The following is a 24,938-nucleotide window of genomic DNA, read 5'->3' on the forward strand; positions in this document are numbered from 1 at the left end:
AAACTCTTGTTATATGGATATACAAACATCCCTATCTGCATTTTATTCAGGCCTCAATGGGTTAATATAAGTATTTGAAAGCAATTTTGGAATTAAATGAAACAATGATGATGTCCAGAGACGCAATAACATATTAAATGCTTTTGCGATAGCGAAGTAAAATGGAGAGACGTGCTTATGTTAATCAAAGTGGTAAACAATATAATCTCTTTTCAGATAAATAATTTTAGTCAAAATACCTCTTAGAGAAACGATATATTTTATAAAAAAGGGTTAATGGACGAACATACTAACTTCAAAAGACTCAACGATGCTGTACGTTCGGTAATTTATTTTACATATTATTATCAATCAGCAGTCACTTCCCTTTTCAATAATCCTAACCTTATATAACAAATAATGCCATTTGTGAGACCAAATATCAAAATTCAAAGAATCGATAAAAAGGCAATCGTTTTGTACATTGGGGAACATACACAAGTTTGGCTTGGCCCTGTTCACATCCTCAGAATTATATACGTACAAAATATATCGGCTATGTATGCCATAAGGGATTGCCTAGATGCCACTCACCAGACAATTAACAAAGCAGAGGAGAGCATTCTTCATTCATCAGCATTTCCGATATGATTTATTCATAGCATTTCTCATTATGAGTCGGAATCCAAGCAGACATGTCAATAACATGTGTTTGAAGAATATCTGTTTTCATTGTCTTTGAGCAGAAGGAAGGATGCTCTTTTTCATCTCTGGATTGTCGAAGTGTCAGCATATTGTTAATACCCTGTCAATTATTCTTATAATGGTTTTTATCTATCTGCATCAAACATACTTATTAGAGCAATACTCTGTTTGATGATAATAAACAAGTGTATTAAGTGTTTTATATTTGCAATTAGAATGAAGAAGATACAAGACACAACGTTAGCTTTATTATAAATGTGGTTGCCTAAAATGCACGTTACGAACTTTCATCAGCGTTCAAAGGCGTAATTTCTTTATATTACATATTGTGTTTTATATCAACTACGAAATGCAGCATTTAAGTATCTATTGCATATCATATGTGATACATTTATATCCACTTTGTTTTGTCCATTATGATGCATTCACTTTCGGAAAGATTATAAGTATCTTCCGTGGCCGAGAGTGTAAGATAGGTTCATTCCGACCCGAGCGTAGGGTGTTTTGCGGAAACGAGGTTTACCGAGTTTCCGCAAAACACCCTGCGCGAGGGTCGGGATGAACCTATCTTATACGAGCGGCTATGGTAGATGCTTTTTCTCCCACCTCAGTTAAACAAAATTAAGTAAAGATGTATTTTTGCTGGAACTCTTTTTTGCTTAGTGATAATAATTGCGTATGGATATGCGATAGCACGTGGTTGTCATGGATATACGCGCAGTGATCAAGTTAATGTTAATAGTCAAGTCGGTCTTTTAAAATAGTTCTAAGGAGAATGAAGCATTATTTCTTGAATGTTGCCTGAAAACTGTTTTATGGTGACATCTGAAGCGAGAAATAATTAATTAGCGTTCTAAATATTACCATAAGACAAGATTTCCTTGATGCTACTGACGACAGTCTTCAACAAGGGAGGTAATTACAATGTGGTAAAAGGAGTTCCATACGGGCATCTTATCTTCGCCCGTGGGCAAGATAAGAATATCTAGCATGGTTAAATTATTGGATCTACTTATCTGAGGTGGGAGAAATGAAATTCAGCATATCAAAATGTTATCTTGAAATGCAGAACAGAAGGCATCAATGCACTCATTAATAATGATTAATCTCTTGCCAAAGAAGTGTCTGCATTTATACGAACATGCACGCTTGTTTATATTGCTGCCATAATGATAAACGGAAGTCATAACTTGATTTTTTTTTGATGAAACGTACGTATTACGTTTCTAATCGATTTCGAATACGATAAATAAAAATGTGGGATAAACCAACTATCTAATTGTTAATATATCAACTAAAAGGGCATGACAAATCAGCTGTCAACAGGGCCTTGCCATATCAACCTATGACCAAGACTATTTCTGTTTAATCTTACTGCGTCAAAAACAATGAAGAATTTCGCAGTTGCCCCTTAGACATTCACTTTAGAGAAAGTATAATTTGTGATACATTTACTTTAAACCTAAGCTCTGTACCTCCTCGTTTCAAACATTTCATTTGCTTTATGATTCAATGAGGATGTTGTTAAAATAAAACGCCAATTTTAATTTCAAGGAACATAATGTAGAACCTTGGTAGAGAAAGTCATGTTTTTTACCAAGAGCCATTAAATCAGAATGACAGACAAGCTCACGAATAAGATTAATAAGAGTTTCCAAAACTATAGACGCAGACACGTGATAAAAATGTGTGTTCACTGGTGAACAATAAAAAACAATGAAACAAATACATTAAACATAAATAACACTCACAACGTGTAAATTATTAAGATGCACACAAGATGTGTTTGATATAAAACAAAGGTAGACTATTTACCACGACGTGCTTTATTATTCAATACTCATATACAAAATTACGTTTTTATATTACAGAACGTACCATCAACACCCACAGATGTGTTAACACTTGGGTAAAATAGTTATTGATATATGAGAAACGTATAAAATCCATGACACGCAGTTGGTTTTATTGTTATTTTGATTAGCATTTGGTTTCAAGGAGAAAAACTTGTTTAATGCCAGTAAAAACATTTTCATTTTAAACGATATTGGTGTCCAACTATCCAGAAAACAACATCGAATAATACACAAACTGCGTTCACGAAACTTTCAAGAATGAATTGTTGCAATCTATATTAATTGCAATTAACTGTAAGCGGCATTTCAATCAAAAAGTGCATAGAATGTTCTTAGTGCCGCTGGAATATAAATTTTGATTCGTTTATATGGCCAACATTTGTCACTCAGGTGATTGTGTTTTATTGCAGATATATGCCCACAAACTACATATACACTACCAACCATGCTTTCTGTGCAAAAAAACGCGTTGCCACGATATATTCCGCGGTTACTGACTAGAATTAAATGTATAAGACGGGAACAAAGAAAAAATCTGCAGAAAATTGAAAGCTACCTTATTTACTGTTAATTAAAACGTATCGCGGTGACTCGACGCGGTTAAATTCGAGGAAATTATTGGTAATGCTTCAATTGCGGTGGACGTAATGCTTCAATTGCGGCGTAAAGTGAAAATAAGATAAAAAAGATAACGTTCGCGGTAAGGAAAAATCGCGGCGAAATATGCAAAAAACGCGTGGTCGGTAGTGTATGCGGATTTGCCTCGTATAAGACGGTAAATATTTGAATGTTTTAGTGATTTTAAAGGATCTCACTTCCGGAACGTATTGAACAAAAAGTGGGGTGATTTCTAGAATGCGATTTCCATATCGACGGCATATACACAAATGGACGGGGGACCAAATTATTTAATTTTGAGGCATATCCCTTTGCATAGGGACACATATATAGCCTATATCTTCAAAATCAACTAAAGAAAAACTAATTTTAAAAAAGGAAGAATTGATCAGAGATTTGTAGTGAACTCGTTTGTGTCTTGAAAGGAAAAATAATTTCGACAAAGAACTCCTACATATATCCGACCATATGATAAACGATGTCTTTAAAAAACATATTGAAACAAAAATGTCCAAATTTAGTTCCTAGTTACAATAATTGCAAATATTTCTGAAAATAGAATCATTCATAACAATGTTGATTGGATTGAAGTTCCTATTTTGAAGCACTTCTGCAATTAAAAAAATACAAATGCTTTTTGGACTTAAATCACATGTCTCAGCTCTTAATATTTTGAACACTTACTAAAGGAAAACACATGGTATTGAAGAGAAACTTAGAAAAAGAAATTTGCTAACTTCTAAATTCTGTAAATCAATAATTATCAATTAGTAGTGTATGTCTGTATATATTACATCTTATGCTGTATGTTATTGTATCCACTTGCATGTATATGTGTTTTCGTAATTGTATTAGTCTAACTATAAACTTGTTAATTCAACGATTGAATATACCAAAGGTATATATTCTTTGGGAGTTTTGGTCTTTAAAACCCATTCAAAGCTAGGCATTGTGGTGCTTCTTTTAACTAGATATCATAGAAACACTTAGAAAGATTTTATGTCGTAATGTATGGAAGCGCATATTTGCTCTGAAATCAAATAAAACATATAAAAACTTCATATAATAATATGTCCAAAATGTTGCGACCTTCGATGTATAAACCTTTTGTTAAAGGAAAGAAACTTCATTCTTAAAACTGAAACTGTTGATTCTTCAAAGTGTATCAATAGGTCTTTGTGGAGAAGCGGTGAACAAAATATTATTTGTTATAGTCATTTGTGTCTTATTCTATCTTGTATTTCTTTATACCATTTACTTGTGTGATCATTACCGAAATAAAAGTATTCTACTAAATGGTTATACTACTAATTTATAGATATATACAGCGCACAAAGATGACAATTCTCGATTTTACGATAACGCAGATGTTTCAGTTATGACTTATCTGAAAGAATATTGTTTGAGTGAAAGTTGCATAAAATCGGAATTGACCCGTACCTTCATGCCCAACTGATTATGGCTCTAAATCTTGTTCTTCTTGCTCATAACTGTTGGGATAAGGCTAATGGTAGTTTCTATGTGTTTGTCTTGTTAAAAAAATGCTAGGCTTTATAGTTATTTTACATTAATCAAATCTTTTATACAGCAAACTAATTATTCCAGTTTAATGAAACAGAAATGAATACAATAATTGAAACTCGTCCAGTATATGTTCAATCCAATAGGAACAGGTGTTGCCCCAAAGGGCATGTTTTTTTGCTAAAGTCTTTATTTCCGCATCCGGCAACAAATGCACATTATTGCAAAAAAAACAAGCTTGTTCCTTTACTTTGAATACTCAGAGTATCAACAGGGAAGCTTATTGTAGGTTTCCGCATCTGGGCTTGTTGCTCTACATTCTATTTATCTAGGTTTTATGGAAACGTTTATGGAGACTCTCTTGGTACAAGTGTTTTCAGACGTGTAGAGTTTAACGGTTGCTTCAAATTTAAGGGCATGCGTTGAATTTAATTAGGAGCATATGTTGCATTTAGTGCTTTTCAGTACTGATATAAGAACATTCAATAGGGGCGTAATATGTTTTTTATATCAATTGAAAAACCTTTGGCATAGGGTGCTCACTAAACGAACTTTGGTTTCACTTTAAGGATCATCGGTAAAAAAGTTTTTTTGTGATGTTACAACTTTTACCCCCAAATGTAGAACACTAACTATACATTACACATTTGTTGTTTCCAAAAGGCATTTCACGTTTTCAATATGGACTAATTACATTTAACACAGTGACGAAACACACAAAACATAATATGCTCTGTATTCAGATTTCGGTCTTAGTTGCATGAAGTTCGGTAAAAAAGTGTTTTATTATTTGTCATATTTTACACCTCAGTGCCAGAGCAACACAAAGTATTAAAGATATTTGCAGACAAGCTGACTTGCATTCTTTTATCATACGACGAATACTTGTACTTTAACGAAGCATTTATGGTTATTATACTACGAGATAACGATTCTTTTTTACATGAATTGGCACCTCCCATAGAAAAATGTGCATAACTATCAACAGAGTAGTAATTTAACGAGAGGCAATTAACTATGAAGATATGTAATACATGCTGCTTTCTGCTGTTTTGATAATTCAGTATGCTCTAACCATTGCTAGCACCCCTATAATAGTTAATGCATGGAATAACTAAATCATCATAACACATGTTACTGGGGCAGAAATGCCTCACACCTGGGTTAAAGCTATTGCACACACATCTTAAGTCGAGTAGCTGTCTATTTAGTCCACAAATGTATAAAATATTTTGAAATCATTCTGATATCCTGCCTGTATTAAGAATAAAGCATGATGTGATACATTTGTTTTATAATTTAAAGGACTCTAAGGCAATGTCCTGATATTAACATTGATTATTATACAATTGTTTACTTATTAAATGTGAAACACGCTGTCAAAATGACAAAATATGGTCAATATGTACTGCATATTTTACAGCTAATAAGTAAATAACCGTTTTATTACATGATACTGCATGCTATATTATGACGTCATTCTAAACTTTCCAGTCTTTAAAGAGACAGGCTAATATGGCGTTTTTGAAGTGTTTTTTACAGAGTTATTATGACGTCACATGATGAACTGTTTCCGGTCTATAAAAAGGCGTGAAATAATGCGTTTTAAATTGTCAACAAAAATTTATTTTCTTCCAATCATGGACGGTTAACAGATCATGAAAAAATCTGTATTATGTGCTACCATGTATATATTGAATATGATTGACCAACACAAACATCTGTCAATCCATTTAATTCACCCACAAAACACGTAGGCATTTGCTACTGTTTGCTAAGAGAAAGGGAGAAAATATGTAATCCATCAGTATTCAAGCAATCATTTATACCTGAAGTTTTCTTATTATGCAGATTCCAAAGATACATTTTAATCAGGCGTTTTAATAGAATTAATTGTTTAAAAAAATTCAATTCGGAAACTTGTTTAAAGAATATCAGAATTTATATAGTCAACGATAATCCAAAGATGAACAGATGCTCATATTCATATCAAAATAGTTGGAATTGTCGGTGGTTTTTGTTCTAAGCATGCAAAACGTTTTATGAAATGGTTAGACGTCATTTGCACATCAATAGAATCCACGGTGGTTGAATCATAAACAACATAATTATTTGGTGCTTTTTATCTCATATGTTAGATAAAACGCAAAACATAACATCGTATGTATTCCCAACTCATAACATATGGCCAGAGCTAACGATAATTCATTTCGTGCAAAAAAATGTCTGTAGTTTTAGATTAATGCATATCAATTAATTACTGCAGTTGTATCAAGATACAAACGATTAACACACTTCAACACAATTCCTGTTTTGATTAAATATAGCTTTGGCACAACTGAAAAAAAAGCATTAAGATAATTCCTAATTATATAAATAAATTAACACTATAAACACAATTATTCATTTGTTAACATTCTTAAGTCATTAACACCTGATTTGATTTTGCTGATAAAAGCATTTTAAGCGTCCACATCAAAAGCCAGTCACGACATTGCAAAATTATTTCAGAATGTTTTGGCATAAGAACGAAATTTTAATCCAACTTCTAAGGATAGATGTTTATTTTGAAAAATACAAACAAAAAAACGATAACAATTATCTAATATCAAATATTTAAAACATGAACTCTATAAAGAGAAAGGCCCAAACTGAGAAATCATCATATGCCAGCGTCATTTCAGTTGAATTAACTCCAGTTTCATTGTCATAAACAAAGAACAGATTTTTACCAATGTCATTCCTTCTCCTCTACAATCGTAGACAGAATATACGAGAGGCTAATAGTGTCCCTAGGACATAGACTTTATGATATTTGTGTTAAGTATTAACTCAATGGAAATAAGGGTATAGCGGTAAATAATAAAAATCACAACTTGCCCTTAAACTTTAACCTGCCCTAAAACCTTAACCTACGTTCCTAAGTCCATCAGGGGCCATAATTTGTTTTTAGGATAACCTCATTGTGTGATGGCGCTGAACAATTGTGTGAAATATTTGAAATATTGTGTGAAGTGTTTTGCATGAAGGGTATTGGAGTTATAAGTGAAAATGCCAACTTGACATTAAAAACCGGACACCGTCGCCGACGTCGGGGCGAGTAGTTAAGCCTCCTTATTCTTCGAATAGGCGAGCTTAAAAACAAGCAAAAATCTGTACCAACGGCTACGAATAACCATTATAATGTCATAAACAGAACATTTTGATTCACGAACAAGTGGTTTAGAAATGTGTTGTTGTTTTTCAAAATAAATGCTAATCGTCTCACAAATTGAGGGTTCAGTTAGACTTTGGTTATAAATTATCCGTTTTTATCCGGACAGAATTATGGTCCATTTTCAATTGAGTGTATGCAAACAATACGGTGTCCGGACAATAACATATGGAATGGTTGAATAATTTATATAGTTTTCGGTACATAAGTTGAACACTATAAAATACAGGTCAAGTTAAATAACAAACTACCAATCGTTGAAGTAGCTATTGACCCTAAATTGCTGGAAACTTTAATACAGATGCTTAACATATTAATGTCGTTTGATTTAAGTTTTTCAAAGATTATTTGCTAGTTTTGAATACATCTGTATTATCTATTACCACAATACTTGCATTATAGGTTTGTGATTACTGACAATTGAGTATAATGTTCATAAACATCATTGAATAAAGCGTAACACTAAATTGCAAGTACAATTAAATTATTTACGTTGGACAAATGTATATCATATACTCAGACACACATAGTACATTTTTATTTAATGTATCAATAATTAGGCAATGCGATAAATCAAGATTGCATTTGTTGGGACAGGTTGCAAATCACAGAGAACAATAGGAACACTTGCCAAACAAGTTTGTCAAACCTTAGGCCCCCCCGAGCGCCATGTTGTCAGGATTATATGGACAATTTAATGAAATATGCATGGACCGAAATGACAGCCGATTTGTCACTGACATTGGATGCCGTTAAGGCAGTTTTAAGATTATGACCATTCAAGTGTGAGGATAGAGTGTGTTATGACCATGACTTTTGACTCTATGACCTCAAAATCCATAGGAGTCATCAGCTGGTCACCAAAACCTAAATGTGAAGTTTAGGGCCATGGGTGCAGGCATTGTCAAGTTATCACACAGACAAGCTTTTTTCGTTCAAGGTCACTGTGACCTTGACCTTTGACCCGATGACCCCTCAAATCATAAGGGGTCATCTAAAGGTCAGATTCAACTCTAAGTCAAGTTTGAGGGCCATGGGTGCAGGCATTGTCGAGTTATCACTCGGACAACCTTTTACCATTCAAGGTCACTGTGACCTTGACTTTGACCCTCTGACTCCTAAAACCAATAAGGGTCATCTACTGGTCAGGCAAAACATCCATGTCAAGTTTGATGATAATAGGTCCAGGAATTGTCGAGTTTGCCTTCAAGTTCACTGTGACCTTGATCTTTGACTTGTCAGGCCCAACCTCGAAGTCAAGATTGAGGGCCATGGTTGCAGGCATTGTCGAGTTATCGCTCTGACAACATTTTACCAATCCAGGTCACTGTGACCTTGACCTTTGGCCCGATGACCCCAACAAACAATAGAGGTCATCTTCTGGTCAGACCAAATCTCCAAGTCATGTTTTAGGGCAATGGGTGCAGGCATTGTAGAGTTATCACTCGGACAACCTATTATCATTCAAGGTCACTTCGACCTTGACCTTTGGTCCGATGACCATCCACAACAATAGGGGTCATCTACTGGTCAGGCCTAACTTCCATATCAAGTTTGATGACCATAGGTCTAGGCATTGTTGAGTTGTCACTCGGACAAGCTTTAAAATTATTTTACAATTAAAGGTCACTGTGACCTTGACCTTTGACCCGATGAGTCCTAAAATCGATAGGGGCTATTTACTGGTCAGGCCCAACCTTCAGGTCAAGTTTGATGACCAAACGTCAAGGAATTGTTGAGTTATCTCTCGGACAAGCTTTGGTCGACCGACCGACCGACCGACCGTCCGACCGACATGTGCAAAGCAAAATAACCCTTTTCTTCGATGGGGGCATAATAAAATAGTTTTCAGTGCAAGTGGTTGTATTCTTATGTAGGTAATTGTAGCAAATGTACTATTCATGTGAACATCTGTTGAAGCAGTTCTAACGAAGAAGAGAAATGAAAGATGTTTTTACATTGGACTTTACAATAATTATAAAAAATAAAAATATTTGGTGCATTTTTACTGTTTTTTTAGTAAAAACTTATGCTGGTTAACGTTTCCAAGATTCTAACCCAGTACTCTTGTTTGCTCTGTGAGGCCGTGATGACGCGCCTCCTATTACTTCGTTATTGTGAATACGTAACCTCCGATATATGTCTGCTTTTAATGATTATATTGAACTAGAAGGAAATAATTATCTGCATTTGGTTAAAGGAACTAGTCAGCTAACGATAAATTTGAAAGAAAAAATGAAAATTGTCAAAAACTAACATAAAATTGACCTAGTTGTGTACAACGAACTGAATCGTACTTACTGATGTATCACTTACGACACATGCATCTTTTGCAAATTTTACCCTTTTTTTCTTATTCAAAATTTAATGGGATTGTCTAAAAACGTAAATCGTACTAAGTTAAAAATAGCGCCGGTATATTTTTCTGTACTCATAAACATATATGATTTAAACTTAATCTTTAAAATCCACTTGCTTGATATGAATATTTTATGGCAATTTGATGTTAATTGGAATATCGCATGATTTCCAGAAACGCGAAAACGTATGTAATGCTTTGGCTATCTTGAGATAAACACAAGCTTATCTGTATTTAATTCAAGTATTTCAAGACACGTTGGTACTAACTAAAGTAATGCATGATGTCCAGAAACGCAATAAAGATTTAAATGCTCTTGCAATCTGGCTATAAAATGAAAAGATGTGCATATGTTTATCCAAGTAAAAATTGTTTTCTCTTTTTCAGAGCTATTAAGCTACTATATATTTCTCTTAGAGAAGCGATTAATGCGAATTGTTTTTCGTTTGATGTGGTTCTTTTTTGTTTATATGTTTATACTTTGGATATTTATCGTTTTGACAACAATGGTAAGAATTCGGTACTCTATTTTTGCATTCTGATTGTCTTGTTTCGCATTATTTATTGAATTAGTTTTATGTGTACAGAAAGAATACGTAAGAATTATGCCAAAAACTATAAAATATAAAAGAAACATATAAGAACTAAGCTGTTTTGGTCCAGTCAATTTGACAGCTAGTTTCAGATTAAATAAAGGACAAACATACCAACATAATATTATACTTAGACAGATGTATGTAGGCTGCATGCTTGGTCATCTATTGTACATATGATTGTGCAATCATTACCCCTTCCAATTACACTAACAATATATAATCGATAATGTCATTCCTGAGACCAGACATCAAAATGTAAGCTGACTCGATGTAATGACAATCGTTTTAAACATTGAATGCCTTAAAGTCCTGGTTGGACCCTGAGTAAACATTATAGAACGGTTTACGTACAACATATATCGGCTAAGTGTGACAAAAGTAATTGTTCTAGTTGAAACTTAGTAAACAGTTAACGAAGCGGATGGGAGTGTTCTTAATGTTATCCGTGTTTCCGATATCATTATTTTATTTAGAGCATTTTTATAATGCATCGGAATCCAAGCAAAGAGCATATGTTAAATGGACTTTTAGCAATTTTGGGTGCTTATAAAAAGGATGCTCTAATTCATCTCAGAATAGTTTTATAAGTGTCAGCATATTGTTAATAATCTGTCTAGTAGTCTATGTAATAATACAAATCAGAAGTACTTACACAGTTTGATATTGAAGACTTTGTTTAAGCTAGTTTACTTATTATCAAGAAAATGTTATATCTTTGTATATATGTAATCTGAGCCTTAAATGTTAGACATTTTTACATTAAGAATTATTTTACTTTGGTGATAAACTTATTTGAGATGAATTTATATTTATATATTGAAGATTTTTAATCAAGTCTGTGATATGATCCTAAGATAATATCTTAATATGGACTATTTAACAGCTAATGTGTAGTTTTGACATATTTTAGGGTCCAGACACCCAGGCTACGAAGTAAAAGAGCTTTTATAAATTGTGTAGAAAATTTGTTGCGTGCTCGCCAAATGGAAATTACCCGATAGCGAGGTTAAACAAGCTTACCCCACACTCCTCCTGCATCAATACATATATAAGTTCGAAGTACATACAGATGGATAATTAGTTAATTTATTTTACGTCAGCGTTCAACAGCGTGTGTTCAAGGTATACATATTGTGGTCTATATTAACTACAAAATGCAGTATTTAGATATTTTTTCAAATCCTAAATGATTCCTTGATGATAATTTGGTTTGTCCATTAATAAAATTCCCTTTTTGAAAGATATGCAATGCAGCATCAAATATACTATCTCGAAAAGCAAAACATGCACTCATTAATGTTCATTAATCCCTTGCCAAAGAAGTGTCATGCATGTTTTATTTTGCTATTATGATAAACGCATCTAAATTTTGAATAATACACTTTGGTTGATACGTTTGTAATACGTTTCAAATCTCATTCGAATAAAATAAAATGTTGGATTAATTTCGACTCTTAAAAAGGCTGGGCCATTCACCTGAGGCTAAGGCTATGATATATTAACCTATGGCCCAGGCCAATGCCCTAGGCTAATTGAACAACAGCACAAACCTCCACCAACAACACTGTACATCAATACTATATTAAAATCTAGGTTAGTTTATCAATGATTGTTAGGTACCGCCTTGGAAATGTCAGTAAAATGTAAATTTACTTGGGGTTTTATCCAGTTTGTGTACAACCTCACTCTCATTCCAACAATCCCGAATAAAGTAAAAACGTAAATGGTTAATCTTATCAGAGTAAGCATTTACTTGAGAAAACATAATAATAAAACAAATAATATACTAATAGGTAAACCCCAAGTACTTTTATTATTAGGGATCCCGACTATATCTGTAGACGAAGTTAACTATTTATTAGAGGCGTATTAAACCAAAGCAATGAAATGTGATTTATTGTATTTCTAATTAACATTTGGTTTCTAGAAGACAATTATAATGATTCCGGACATAACATCTCCCTTTCAAACGAAAATGGAATCCAACATTGCAAACCGCATAATTATTAACCAAGGTTTTGCAGGGAGTTATTTCAAGAATTATGCATTGCAGGATATATAAATTTTAATGTTAACGACATCACAATAATCAATTTATTGCTTTTTTACATGCTTTTAATTTTTGCCTCGTGTTAGAATGTCAAAAATGCATGTTTCTCTTTCATTCTGAAGGATATTCACGGTATGTATATTCATATTGGTTGGGGATAAACACTTTTAACTTTTGAAAAATTCATTTTCATGCTGCAGTATATAGGAAGTGAAACTGTAAACGACATCATATAAAACTAGACGCTAGGTTTTTTGAAATCCAAAACAGATGTCTCATGAAGTTGACATTTGACATTGAGAAATAGTAAAATATGCATTAAAAAGCATAGAACTATTGAAACACGAACAGGTTGGCCTTACACAAAAAGTAAATACTATTGCTGACACTGTAGACTTAATATTGCGAACATTTGTAGGTATTTGTTTTTCAAAATCTCAGCTCTTATTATCTAAAACATGTACGATTGGTGGAAACAGTGTGTATGTTTGCTGACGATTGAATATAATAAATCTATTTTCCTAAAAAATCGTATTTTGGTCCTTCAAACCTATTTACTTTGCGTTTCTATAAACTGAATATCATTAAATCTACTGATGTCTTATGGCTATTAGAGCGTATACTCCTTTTGTTAAATGTAATTGAAGCCGCTCCAAAATGATGATACTGATAGTAATAGGTTTTGATGAAATTGAGTTTTTCGTAGAAAGGATGAGCCAAGGATGATTTGATTATAGCAAATTTGTGCTTGTATTTTAATAACATTCAGATTAACTAATGGATAGATATATAGATACAGTGATCTTCAATCCTTCTATCTTTCGATGATGCAGGTGGCTTAGTGTTATAGAAAGCGGAGTATTTCGAAGAGGATGGAACATTAAGAAAGAATAATGTTCTAGTCAAATGTGCATGCTTTGACCCGTACCTTCATTCACATTTGACAATGGCTCGAAGTTAAGACAGGCTGATCTTGTTCACCTGTGCTTACTACTGATTGGATAAGATTACCGATTATATTGTCTTTGGTTTCTCGTCTTGGTGGGATTATCTTACTTGCCAGTGAATACAATTTAAGATTTTATTTGGAAAGTATGCTTATTAACCTAAATTATATTTGTAATACAGCAAACTAACTACTTCTTTATGGTTTGTTTTCCCTTATTATTTGCATGTCGGGCGTTTTTTAACCATACATAGAAATGAATATCAGTTTTGAATCCCTCCAAAACCTTGTTCAACACATTAAGTATATGCGATACAATAAACTATGCACTATATCCGAAAAGAACGAAACAATTTGACTTTCGCTTTGACTTTGAATCAATCACAGTATCAATGAGGGGAAATTAATTATCATATGTAGATTTCGTGCATTAGGGCTTCTCTCTCTAGATTCCATTAAACTAAGTTAAATCAAAAGTTTAATTAAAACCTTCTTTGATCAAGTGTTTTCAGACAACTTGCATTTAGCACTAATGCCACATGCTTCAAAAGAAAATAATATTCACTATACGAATCTCCATTTCTTAACTAAGAAATATTTTATGATGTTTCTTCTTTTACCCTTTTTGTAACCGAGTACTACACAACTATATGTGTTTCTAATATCAATAGTGAAAAGTGTAGCAGAAAATGTGCCTTGCATTCTTTTAACACACGGAATATCATACGACATCAGCTTATCATTATACGATTATCTTAGTAGTACTTTTTGTCGCAAAAGAGTCAAACCAATAATTTACGGTTATTTTAGTATTTTAAGCAAAACTGTGCGTTACAACAAACAAAGCAGTAGTTTAAGAGAAGGCAATCAACAATAATAATATGTAATACATTTTGTTTTCTGATGTGTAAATAAAACAGCTATGCGTTTGGTCTTGATATTGCTATCACGACAGTAGTTACTGGTATTTCTTTCCCATAATAGCTAATGCATGGAATAAATAAAACCATCATAACAGCAGAAATGTCTCACACATGGGTTGTTAAGGTTATCACAAACTTATTGTAAATCGATTTACTTACTAGCTATAGTAACTTAATTGAACCAAGCATGTATTGTTATTATAATACGAATTAACGCTTCTTTCTGAAATGAATTTGCACCTCCCAGTAAAAATGTGCGTTACTCTCAACAGAGAAGTAATTTAAGGGGAGGCAATCAACTATAATAATTTGTCATAAATGCTGTTTTCTGCTGTTAAATAATGTAGTGTCCTCTAACAATTGCTTACAAGACAGTAGTTACCGGTATTTTTCCCCTTAATAGCTAATGCATTGATTAACTAAATCATCAAATAACATATTATTGGGACAAAAATGCCTCACACGTGGGTTAAGGTTTCTTTTATATACAAATCTTAAGTAGAGTTACTATCTTTAGTTTTGAAGTCCACCAATGCATTTGATATATAAAATTCATTTGAATATCCTCCCTGTGTCGGAGAATTAAGCACGCTGTAATACGTTTCTGTTGATCAATTTCAAGTACATAAAGGCTGTGTTCTAATATAAACGTTAAATATTCTGTATTATGTACTACCATGTGTAAACGGTGTACGGTTTGACCTACACTAATCTCAGTTAATCAGTCAGTTCGGGTCAAAGAAGTATAGCAATACGGTAACATCAATTTTATATAAAAATACTGAACTAATGAATTTTAAAATTAAATCCGCTGTTAAATATTATTCGCATCCTTGTTTGACAAAGAAACTCATCTTTTGTGTCAGGCTGTTAATAGCATTGTATGTTTGCAATAACACACTTAACACACAGATAAGCAATTAAATCATGGCCTCTTGCTATTTATATTATTTACCATGTTGAAATTGTGAATTTGCCAAAACGCATCTTTTCCGTAAAAAGAGGCATTCTTCCTTTCAGAAAAAAATATAAACAAAATGAACAATTGCTATTCGTTTTATTATACTGTTAATCATGTGTTACATTCGATTTGGAATTGTATGGGTATAAATATATGCTTGCTGTTTTTCGTAAATGTTTGCAGAACCTAACTGAATGAAAATGTTCTTTTCATGACAATTTATTGGTCCTTTCATTTGCCTTTACCAGAGGCTGTCTTCTGAATGGTTGGATTTTAATTCGTTTTTAACAATATAATGACAACATCTTAATAACGATCTGCCCGTGCAATCGCTTTTGTCAAATCGATAATTCTAAGTAGTATTCCTATTATTTTTGCTAATGATATTTCAATTGGTCAGTTAAGACATTTTTTTTAATTCATTTGATTTTGCTTTTTATTTGAGATATTGACGTTCAGCAGAATCTTAACGGACACTATTTCGTCATACACTCGTTTTGGCCTTCGGAAATAATCAATTCTTTTATATCATTTTGCAGTTGACACAATCCTAGAATGGTGAACACGACACTTCTTCTGAATACAGTCAATATGTGTATGAAATTCGAAACAGAACCTAAAACATATAGAGTTCAATTAAGGAATGAATTGCGGGGTTGATGTCATTATCGGGGTATGAACGCAATTGGGTTGGTCAATGTGTGTGGAGTCATCAACCCCGCAATTCATTTAAATCGATTTACTTACTAGCTATAGTAACTTAATTGAACCAAGCATGTATTGTTATTATAATACGAATTAACGCTTCTTTCTGAAATGAATTTGCACCTCCCAGTAAAAATATGCGTTACTCTCAACAGAGAAGTAATTTAAGGGGAGGCAATCAACTATAATAATTTGTCATAAATGCTGTTTTCTGCTGTTAAATAATGTAGTGTCCTCTAACAATTGCTTACAAGACAGTAGTTACCGGTATTTTTCCCCTAAATAGCTAATGCATTGATTAACTAAATCATCAAATAACATATTATTGGGACAAAAATGCCTCACACGTGGGTTAAGGTTTCTTTTATATACAAATCTTAAGTAGAGTTACTATCTTTAGTTTTGAAGTCCACCAATGCATTTGATATATAAAATTCATTTGAATATCCTCCCTGTGTCGGAGAATTAAGCACGCTGTAATACGTTTCTGTTGATCAATTTCAAGTACATAAAGGCTGTGTTCTAATATAAACGTTAAATATTCTGTATTATGTACTACCATGTGTAAACGGTGTACGGTTTGACCTACACTAATCTCAGTTAATCAGTCAGTTCGGGTCAAAGAAGTATAGCAATACGGTAACATCAATTTTATATAAAAATACTGAACTAATGAATTTTAAAATTAAATCCGCTGTTAAATATTATTCGCATCCTTGTTTGACAAAGAAACTCATCTTTTGTGTCAGGCTGTTAATAGCATTGTATGTTTGCAATAACACACTTAACACACAGATAAGCAATTAAATCATGGCCTCTTGCTATTTATATTATTTACCATGTTGAAATTGTGAATTTGCCAAAACGCATCTTTTCCGTAAAAAGAGGCATTCTTCCTTTCAGAAAAAAATATAAACAAAATGAACAATTGCTATTCGTTTTATTATACTGTTAATCATGTGTTACATTCGATTTGGAATTGTATGGGTATAAATATATGCTTGCTGTTTTTCGTAAATGTTTGCAGAACCTAACTGAATGAAAATGTTCTTTTCATGACAATTTATTGGTCCTTTCATTTGCCTTTACCAGAGGCTGTCTTCTGAATGGTTGGATTTTAATTCGTTTTTAACAATATAATGACAACATCTTAATAACGATCTGCCCGTGCAATCGCTTTTGTCAAATCGATAATTCTAAGAAGTATTCCTATTATTTTTGCTAATGATATTTCAATTGGTCAGTTAAGACATTTTTTTTAATTCATTTGATTTTGCTTTTTATTTGAGATATTGACGTTCAGCAGAATCTTAACGGACACTATTTCGTCATACACTCGTTTTGGCCTTCGGAAATAATCAATTCTTTTATATCATTTTGCAGTTGACACAATCCTAGAATGGTGAACACGACACTTCTTCTGAATACAGTCAATATGTGTATGAAATTCGAAACAGAACCTAAAACATATAGAGTTCAATTAAGGAATGAATTGCGGGGTTGATGTCATTATCGGGGTATGAACGCAATTGGGTTGGTCAATGTGTGTGGAGTCATCAACCCCGCAATTCATTCCTTATAATTACACCAATAGTCCATTATTTAATTCAAGAAACGTTAAAAAAATACTTCATTTCATTTAAGAAAACCTTTCAGTAATCCGTTTTTACCCATTCTGTAAATAGAACGACCCGACTATAACTGGAAACATTTTTTCAAATGACGTCACAATAACGCGGGAAAAGATCAACCACTTGAAATCACTTTAAAACGTAAAATTGAAACACTTCTGGTACCAATATATTTAAAATATAATAAACTCACACTTTTAAAAATGTTGATCTATATTTTACGGGACCTGCAGACACAATACAACCAATAACAAGATCAATCGCTTTCAGGTATATTGTTATGCAATGAATTACGATCCGAACATATCCGAAGATGTTGCGTTCATCGATTGATGAACGCAATTGCCGAAAGGCAGTTCATTTAAGGAATATAAGTTGAGGTGTAAATATAAACATATGAAGATAGTGAAAGTAATAAAACAAATAAGTAAATAACTAATAAGGGCAATAACGGATTCCAAACAGGCATTTTAATCAGGACTTTTTATAAGAAATTGATTAATAAAATATTTTAAAGAAATTGTACTTGATAAACTGAAGATGCACATATGCTTTAATTTATCTCATATTAGTTGTAATTGTCGGAGGATTTTGTTTTTATAAAGCCTGCACATGGGTTTTCTTTTAATGATGTCTAGTCGTATGCATATCAATAAGATGAAAAGTGGCTGGATTAATAACGAAATAATTTATTGGAGTTTAATAACTCATATTATAGATTAAACACAAAACATTATTTTTTTAGAGTTTGAGCTTAGCTACATAGTTTCGTACAAACACGTTCATATATGTACATTATAAAAATAATTCATACCTCATTACATTGAGCTCCCTTCAATGTCAATAAATGAATAATTTCCTGATCTCAGAATATGTAACAAGACGGCAATGCGGCAACGCCGCATAAGAGCTGGACTTGTTTTTATCTGATGATGCAATTTAGCAAATACAATCATTGACTGTGGCGCTGACGGGACAATTGTGCCTAAGCCAGTGTGACCACATGCGTATATGTGCGTATGTGTGCGTATGTGTGTGTATATATGAAAACTGATTTCTTGAACATTTGATATTTTTTTCAAAAATATCCTAAAGAGAAAACTATATTTTTTTATTATATTTTGCTTTAATATTCTGCAGAAACAATGAACCGTAAAAGTTTCATGAATTTCTTTTTTGAATTGATGTCATTGCGAAAGTTTTTGACCTGCGATGTACCATACTCACAAATGTTCAAGACAACATGTAGAAAAGTATTCTTCGAATGCTCCATACTAATTGGATAAAACAATATTGACTATATGACATGGGATAAGAACTCAACGCAGAATCGTCAACGCCAAGTACAACCAATAGCCCATATAATCGCCCGCCCGCCGTAAATTTTCGACAAAAAGCAACGCTGAGATTGGGCGTCATTTAATGAGCTTTTAATGGCGTGTTATTCGTACAGAAACATTGTTTAATTTAAATAATATTTTTTTTATGACGCTTTTAATATGGAACCAAAAGATATAGAGACGTAAATAAACACGTTTATTGAAGGTTTCGTGGGCTTGCCAGGCTAGATTCCATTGAACCACGTTAAATGGCAACTTCTATTGAAACTGTCCAATTCTTTTACGATGTTTAAATAACATTATTTCTGCAATCAACATAAGTCATTCATGCAGAAAACCGATAAAGGTATGGGCTCTGCTGTTTTATAATTTATCCCATGCTGTAATTTGAAAATAATAAAGTACATTCGTCAATGATCAAAACACAACTATACATTAAAAGGACGCAATGTTCCCTTCAAAAAAGCCAAAAAAGACCCTCTACTGGCGTGACCTTTGGAATTATCTTTATCCAAAGCATGTACAGTGGAAACTCACTAAACCGGATCTCCACAAAACCGGAATCCTCGGGATACCGGACTTTTTTCAGAGTCCTGGTTTTCCCCTTCTATTTTCAATGTAAAATAATCCCTACAAAACCGGAACCTCGCAATTCCGAATACCGGACAAAAATCGAGAAAATTTGTTACTTGTCAACGTAATTTTACCTCACAAAACAGGACGTATATTTGTTCAAACATGTCAAAATGATGTTGTGTATTAGGAATTCGCGTGTCACTTGCTCACTTTGTTTTGACAGCCGGTGCGTCGTTAGATATTGCACCTGTGATGTTGTGTTAACTCGATAATCGATAATGATGATTGCGCTGTGGATTGACTGCCGCGCGATAATCAAACTTGTGAAAAGAAAATTGATTGAAACATTAATTTGTGTGTTGCAAAAAATAAAGAACTAGAAACGGTTATTAAGTGATCATTTTGGAGGTTTTATCTAAAGACTTCTATGATTGAATCAAACACGAGCGGTGCGTTAATTAAACTACCAAACATACTTAACAAGCATTAAATTACGCGAGTTGTTTTATTTTAAGACTTGGAAAAAAAGATGATTATAAAATTGCAGAAATGTTTAATTATGTTTATCACTTTTTTATATGCTTTAATCATGTCTCAACATCCGTCTAAACGTCAACTTCTTTTTAGGTTAACTCAGTTAATATTTTGAGTAAACTTACTCCGTACATCAAATCCTCACTAAACCGGAATCCTCAATAAACCGGAAATTTTGCCCAGTCTGATCCTTGTCCGGTTTAGTGAGTTTCCACTGTACATACTAAAAATACTGAATCCTCACTCAATGGAAGCAATCAGTTAAGTTACCATGTTTCGCAAGCGACAAAGGGAGATAAACACTACAATAAAACACACCTCTCTACAAGTTGTTTCCATGTAAATGTACTTTTGCTAGGGCTGCAGCATTTGAAGGGCCATACACCAGTTATGAGTGGATCTATCTGGTTAAAGAAAGAAACCGAGCGCTCCCGGATATCTGACTACTCATTAGGTCTGATTGAGATACAATCAAAACAGAAGTCTGTATCGCGTTCATAAGATATTATTTAAGAATGCAGGGACACAACGTAATGGCGAGTAGTGATAATAACAAGAGCTATCGTAGAACAGCTCGCTCGACTTAACTCCGCTTGGTCTAAAAAGTGAATACACATGATGAAATATGCGCCTCTCCAAAGCAATAAAACACAGAAATTAAATAAGAAACGCAATATGTCAACCCAGACTTAAGTTATTTGACTATTTATAATAACAGTGACCTTACCTTGATATAAACGCAATCCAGTGAAAGTTTTCCATAAACTCTTCCTTTATACCTAATTTGGTCACTTTATGTCAAACTGAATCAAAATTATTTGATAGGATAAGTGAGTTTGACGCCGCCCCCACCGGCCCTCTCAAACAACGACGCTCGACATTCTTTTAGTCTCTATTTATGAAATCCTGGTTAAAATTATAAAAATGAGAATGTCCAAAGCTATAAAAAAAGTTAAAAAAGTAAATAATCAATCAAGGGCCATACTTTTATGGCTAATATGGAGTTTAATTGTAAGATTACCACAAGACTTGCATGACATAGGGTATATATAATATCAATACATCGGACAAAAAATGTAAAATCTTCATGAACGTCCTTAAATTAAAGTGTACCACTAAACTGCAAGTACAAATAAATTAACTTACGTAGAACTACAGGAACACTTACTATATAAAATATTTTTCAGTGCAGGTGTTTGTAATCTAATGTAGGTATTGCAGCAAATGTACTATTCATGTGTTCATCTTACAAAACAGTTCTAACAAAGAACACAATAAACTAAATACTAAATATATAAAAAACCAAATATTGTTCGCATATGTACTGTTATATTAGTAAGAGCGCGCCCTTTATAGCATCTTTATTGTGAGTACACAACTATTGATATATGTCTGCTTTTAAGGATTAAATTGGCAATGGAAGTAAACAATTATCTACTTTTTATTTAAACCGAATAACTTAATACATTTTTTCAAGCTAATTTGATATAAATTGGATTATTGCATGTTTTCCACAATGCAAAAACATATGTAACGCCTTGGCGATCTGGATATAAACACATGAATATCTGTATTTCAATCCCCTTTGGCTTACAATAAGTAGGTCAAGGCTTTTTGGTATTAACTGAAGCAATGCATGTCCAGAAACGCGATAACAAATTAAATGCCCTAGCAATCTGGCGATAAAATGATTGGATGTGCATATGTTCATCAAAGTGAAAATTGTTTTCTCTAAGAGCTATCAAACTTCTATAAAAAAACCTCTTTGAGAAACGATTGATGCCGACTGTATTTCGTTTGATGTGGTACTTATTTGTTCATCTGTTTATACTTTAGATAGATGTCGTTTTGACAACAATCGTAAACATTCGTAACTCCATTGTATGCATTCTGGTTGTATTGTTACGCATTATGTATTGAATTGGTTTTATGTCTACATAAAGAATACGTACGAATTATGACGAAAACTATAAAATATAAAAAAACACATAAGAACTAAGCCTTTTATGTCCAGGCATTTTGAAGGTTAATTTCAAATTTAATAAAAGAAAATCATACCAACATACTTCAATAGATGTATATATGTTGCATGTTTGGTAATCTATTGTTACATATGATTATAAAAGCACTACCGTTTCCAGTTATACTAACAAGATATAATTGAATATGTCATTAGACCATACATCAAAATGTTATCTGACTCGATAAAATGACAATCGTTTTATGCACTGAATGCCTTAATCATAAGTGGCTACCTAGCGCAGTATTCAATTTATTTTTTATCCGAATTCTTATATTTGCATTAGTGATACCATTCGGTCTATTGGCCAGTTACTTTGACTGTCCGATCAAAACACCTTTACTATACTCTTAAATATAAGTGAGATTTAAGTATATTAATATTTGATTAGACCCTGTATAGATCCCTAGAATGGTATACGTACAAAATATATTGGTTAATTATACAACAGGGATTGTTCTAGTTACAACTCAACAAACAATTAAAGGAGCGGAGGGGGCATTCTTATTTCATCCGTGATTCCGATATTATTGTTATATTCATAGCAATTCTTGTAATGCATTGGAATCCAAACGAAGAACATATGTTGAATGAACTTTTAGCAATTTTGGGTGCTTATAAAAGGATGCTCTAATTCATCTCAGAAAAGTTGTACAAGTGTCAGCATATTGTTAATACCCTGTCAATTAGTCTTTTTAATAATAATAATAATCCATTTGCATCACTAAATATTAGTTAGAAGTACTTACACAGTTTTATATTCATCAATTTGTTAAGTGTTTCTGCTTGTTAATCAAATACCAAGAACATGTTATGTCTGTGTAATATTTTAGCTTAGCCTTTAATGTTAGAAAGTTTTGCATTAAGGATTATTTTACTTTGGAGATTAACTTGTCTTAAATGAATGTGTATTTTATATATAAGACTTTAAATCACGTCTGGGATATAATCCTAAGATGATATATTTATATTGACTATGTATCTGTATATTCATATATATTGTGTAGTTTTTGACATCTTTTAGAGTCCAAACAGCCAGGCTACGAAGTAAAAGAGTCTTTTTAAATTCTGTAGATAGTTTCTGCGTGCTCGCCGAATGAAAATAACCCGATGGCGAGGTTAAACAAGCTTACCCCACTTCCTGCTTCAATTCATTAATTCGAAGTACATTCAGTTGGATAATTAGATAATTAACCATTTATTTTTAACGTCAGCATTCAAAGGCGTGCATTCAGTATAGACATATTGTGCTCTTTATTAACTACAAAATGTAGTATTTAGATTATATATTTTTCAAATCCTATATGATACCTTGATGATAATTTTGTTTGTCCATTAATAACAGTCCCTTTTTGAAAGATATTCAATGCAGCATCAAATATGTTATCTTGAAAAGCAAGCATGCGCTCATTAATGTGCATTAATCCCTTGCCAAATAAGTGTCATGCATGTTTATTTGCGATTATGATAAACGCATTTTTGTTGAAACGTATGCAATACGTTAACAATCTTATTCGAATAAAATAAAAATGTATGAGGTACCTCGACTCTTTATCATTTCCAAGTAAAAGGGCTAGACCATTACCCTGTGGCTAGCACCATCATATCAACCTATGGCCCAGGCGATGATAACTGTCATTCGTTCACTTCTTTATGGCTAGGGATCAAGAGGCCGAAAATGTCCTTTGGACATAGACTTGGTAGAGCAGTGTAGCTTCTGGTACATTAACTTGAACCCGAATTCCTGTACTTCCTCATTTCAAACATGATATTTGCTTTATCATTTTATAAAGATTGTGAAGCTCAATAGAGTGCAAATTTAAAATTAAGGCAACCAAATGTAGAAACTTGGGAGATAATATATTTTTCTTTGGCCATTAAATCGGAATGGCATTACAGTTCATGAATTAGATTAATTAAAAGAGTGATACCAGAATACAGATTCGCTAAAACGGGGCCCGAAATGTTTATCACTGCTGAAGTCATAAGTTTCAATTACATTAAACACATTTAACATATCCATCGCACCTGGTGAAAAGTAAAGATGAGTTTGGATATAAAATGTTTGCACGAAAGGCATACCATTAATATTTTTATACTCATACAAAAATACGTTTTCGTATAACAAACGTACCACCCACGTGGAGGTGATAACATGGCGGTAAACTATTTATGTGAGGCGTATTAAACCCCAGCCATGAAAAGTAAGTCATTGTCCTTCTAATAAGCATTTGGCCTTAAGAAGACAATTATAATAAAGCTAGGAATAACATCTTGCTTTCAAACGATAATGGAATCCAACAATCCAAACCGTCAAATTATTAACCAAATTCTTGCAGGAAGGTATTTCAAGAATGATGAATTCCAGAATACATGACATGTAACTGTAAACGTCATCATATAA

At 32.9% G+C, this 24,938-nt stretch overlaps 1 protein-coding gene across 1 annotated transcript in view; it reads left to right on the forward strand.

Annotated features, from left to right (window-relative positions):
- Positions 1 to 10,724: 10,724 nt before the first annotated feature.
- Positions 10,725 to 24,938, forward strand: part of LOC128225119 (QRFP-like peptide receptor) — a 213,594-nt gene continuing 199,380 nt past the window's right edge. Inside the window, exon 1 of the mRNA XM_052935152.1 lies at positions 10,725 to 10,761. The gene's annotated coding sequence lies outside the window, so the exon portion shown is untranslated. The remainder of the gene's footprint in view (positions 10,762 to 24,938) is intronic.

Source organism: Mya arenaria, chromosome 2 (assembly GCF_026914265.1).
Source record: "Mya arenaria isolate MELC-2E11 chromosome 2, ASM2691426v1".
In the NCBI taxonomy this organism is placed as follows: Eukaryota; Metazoa; Mollusca; class Bivalvia; order Myida; family Myidae; genus Mya; species Mya arenaria.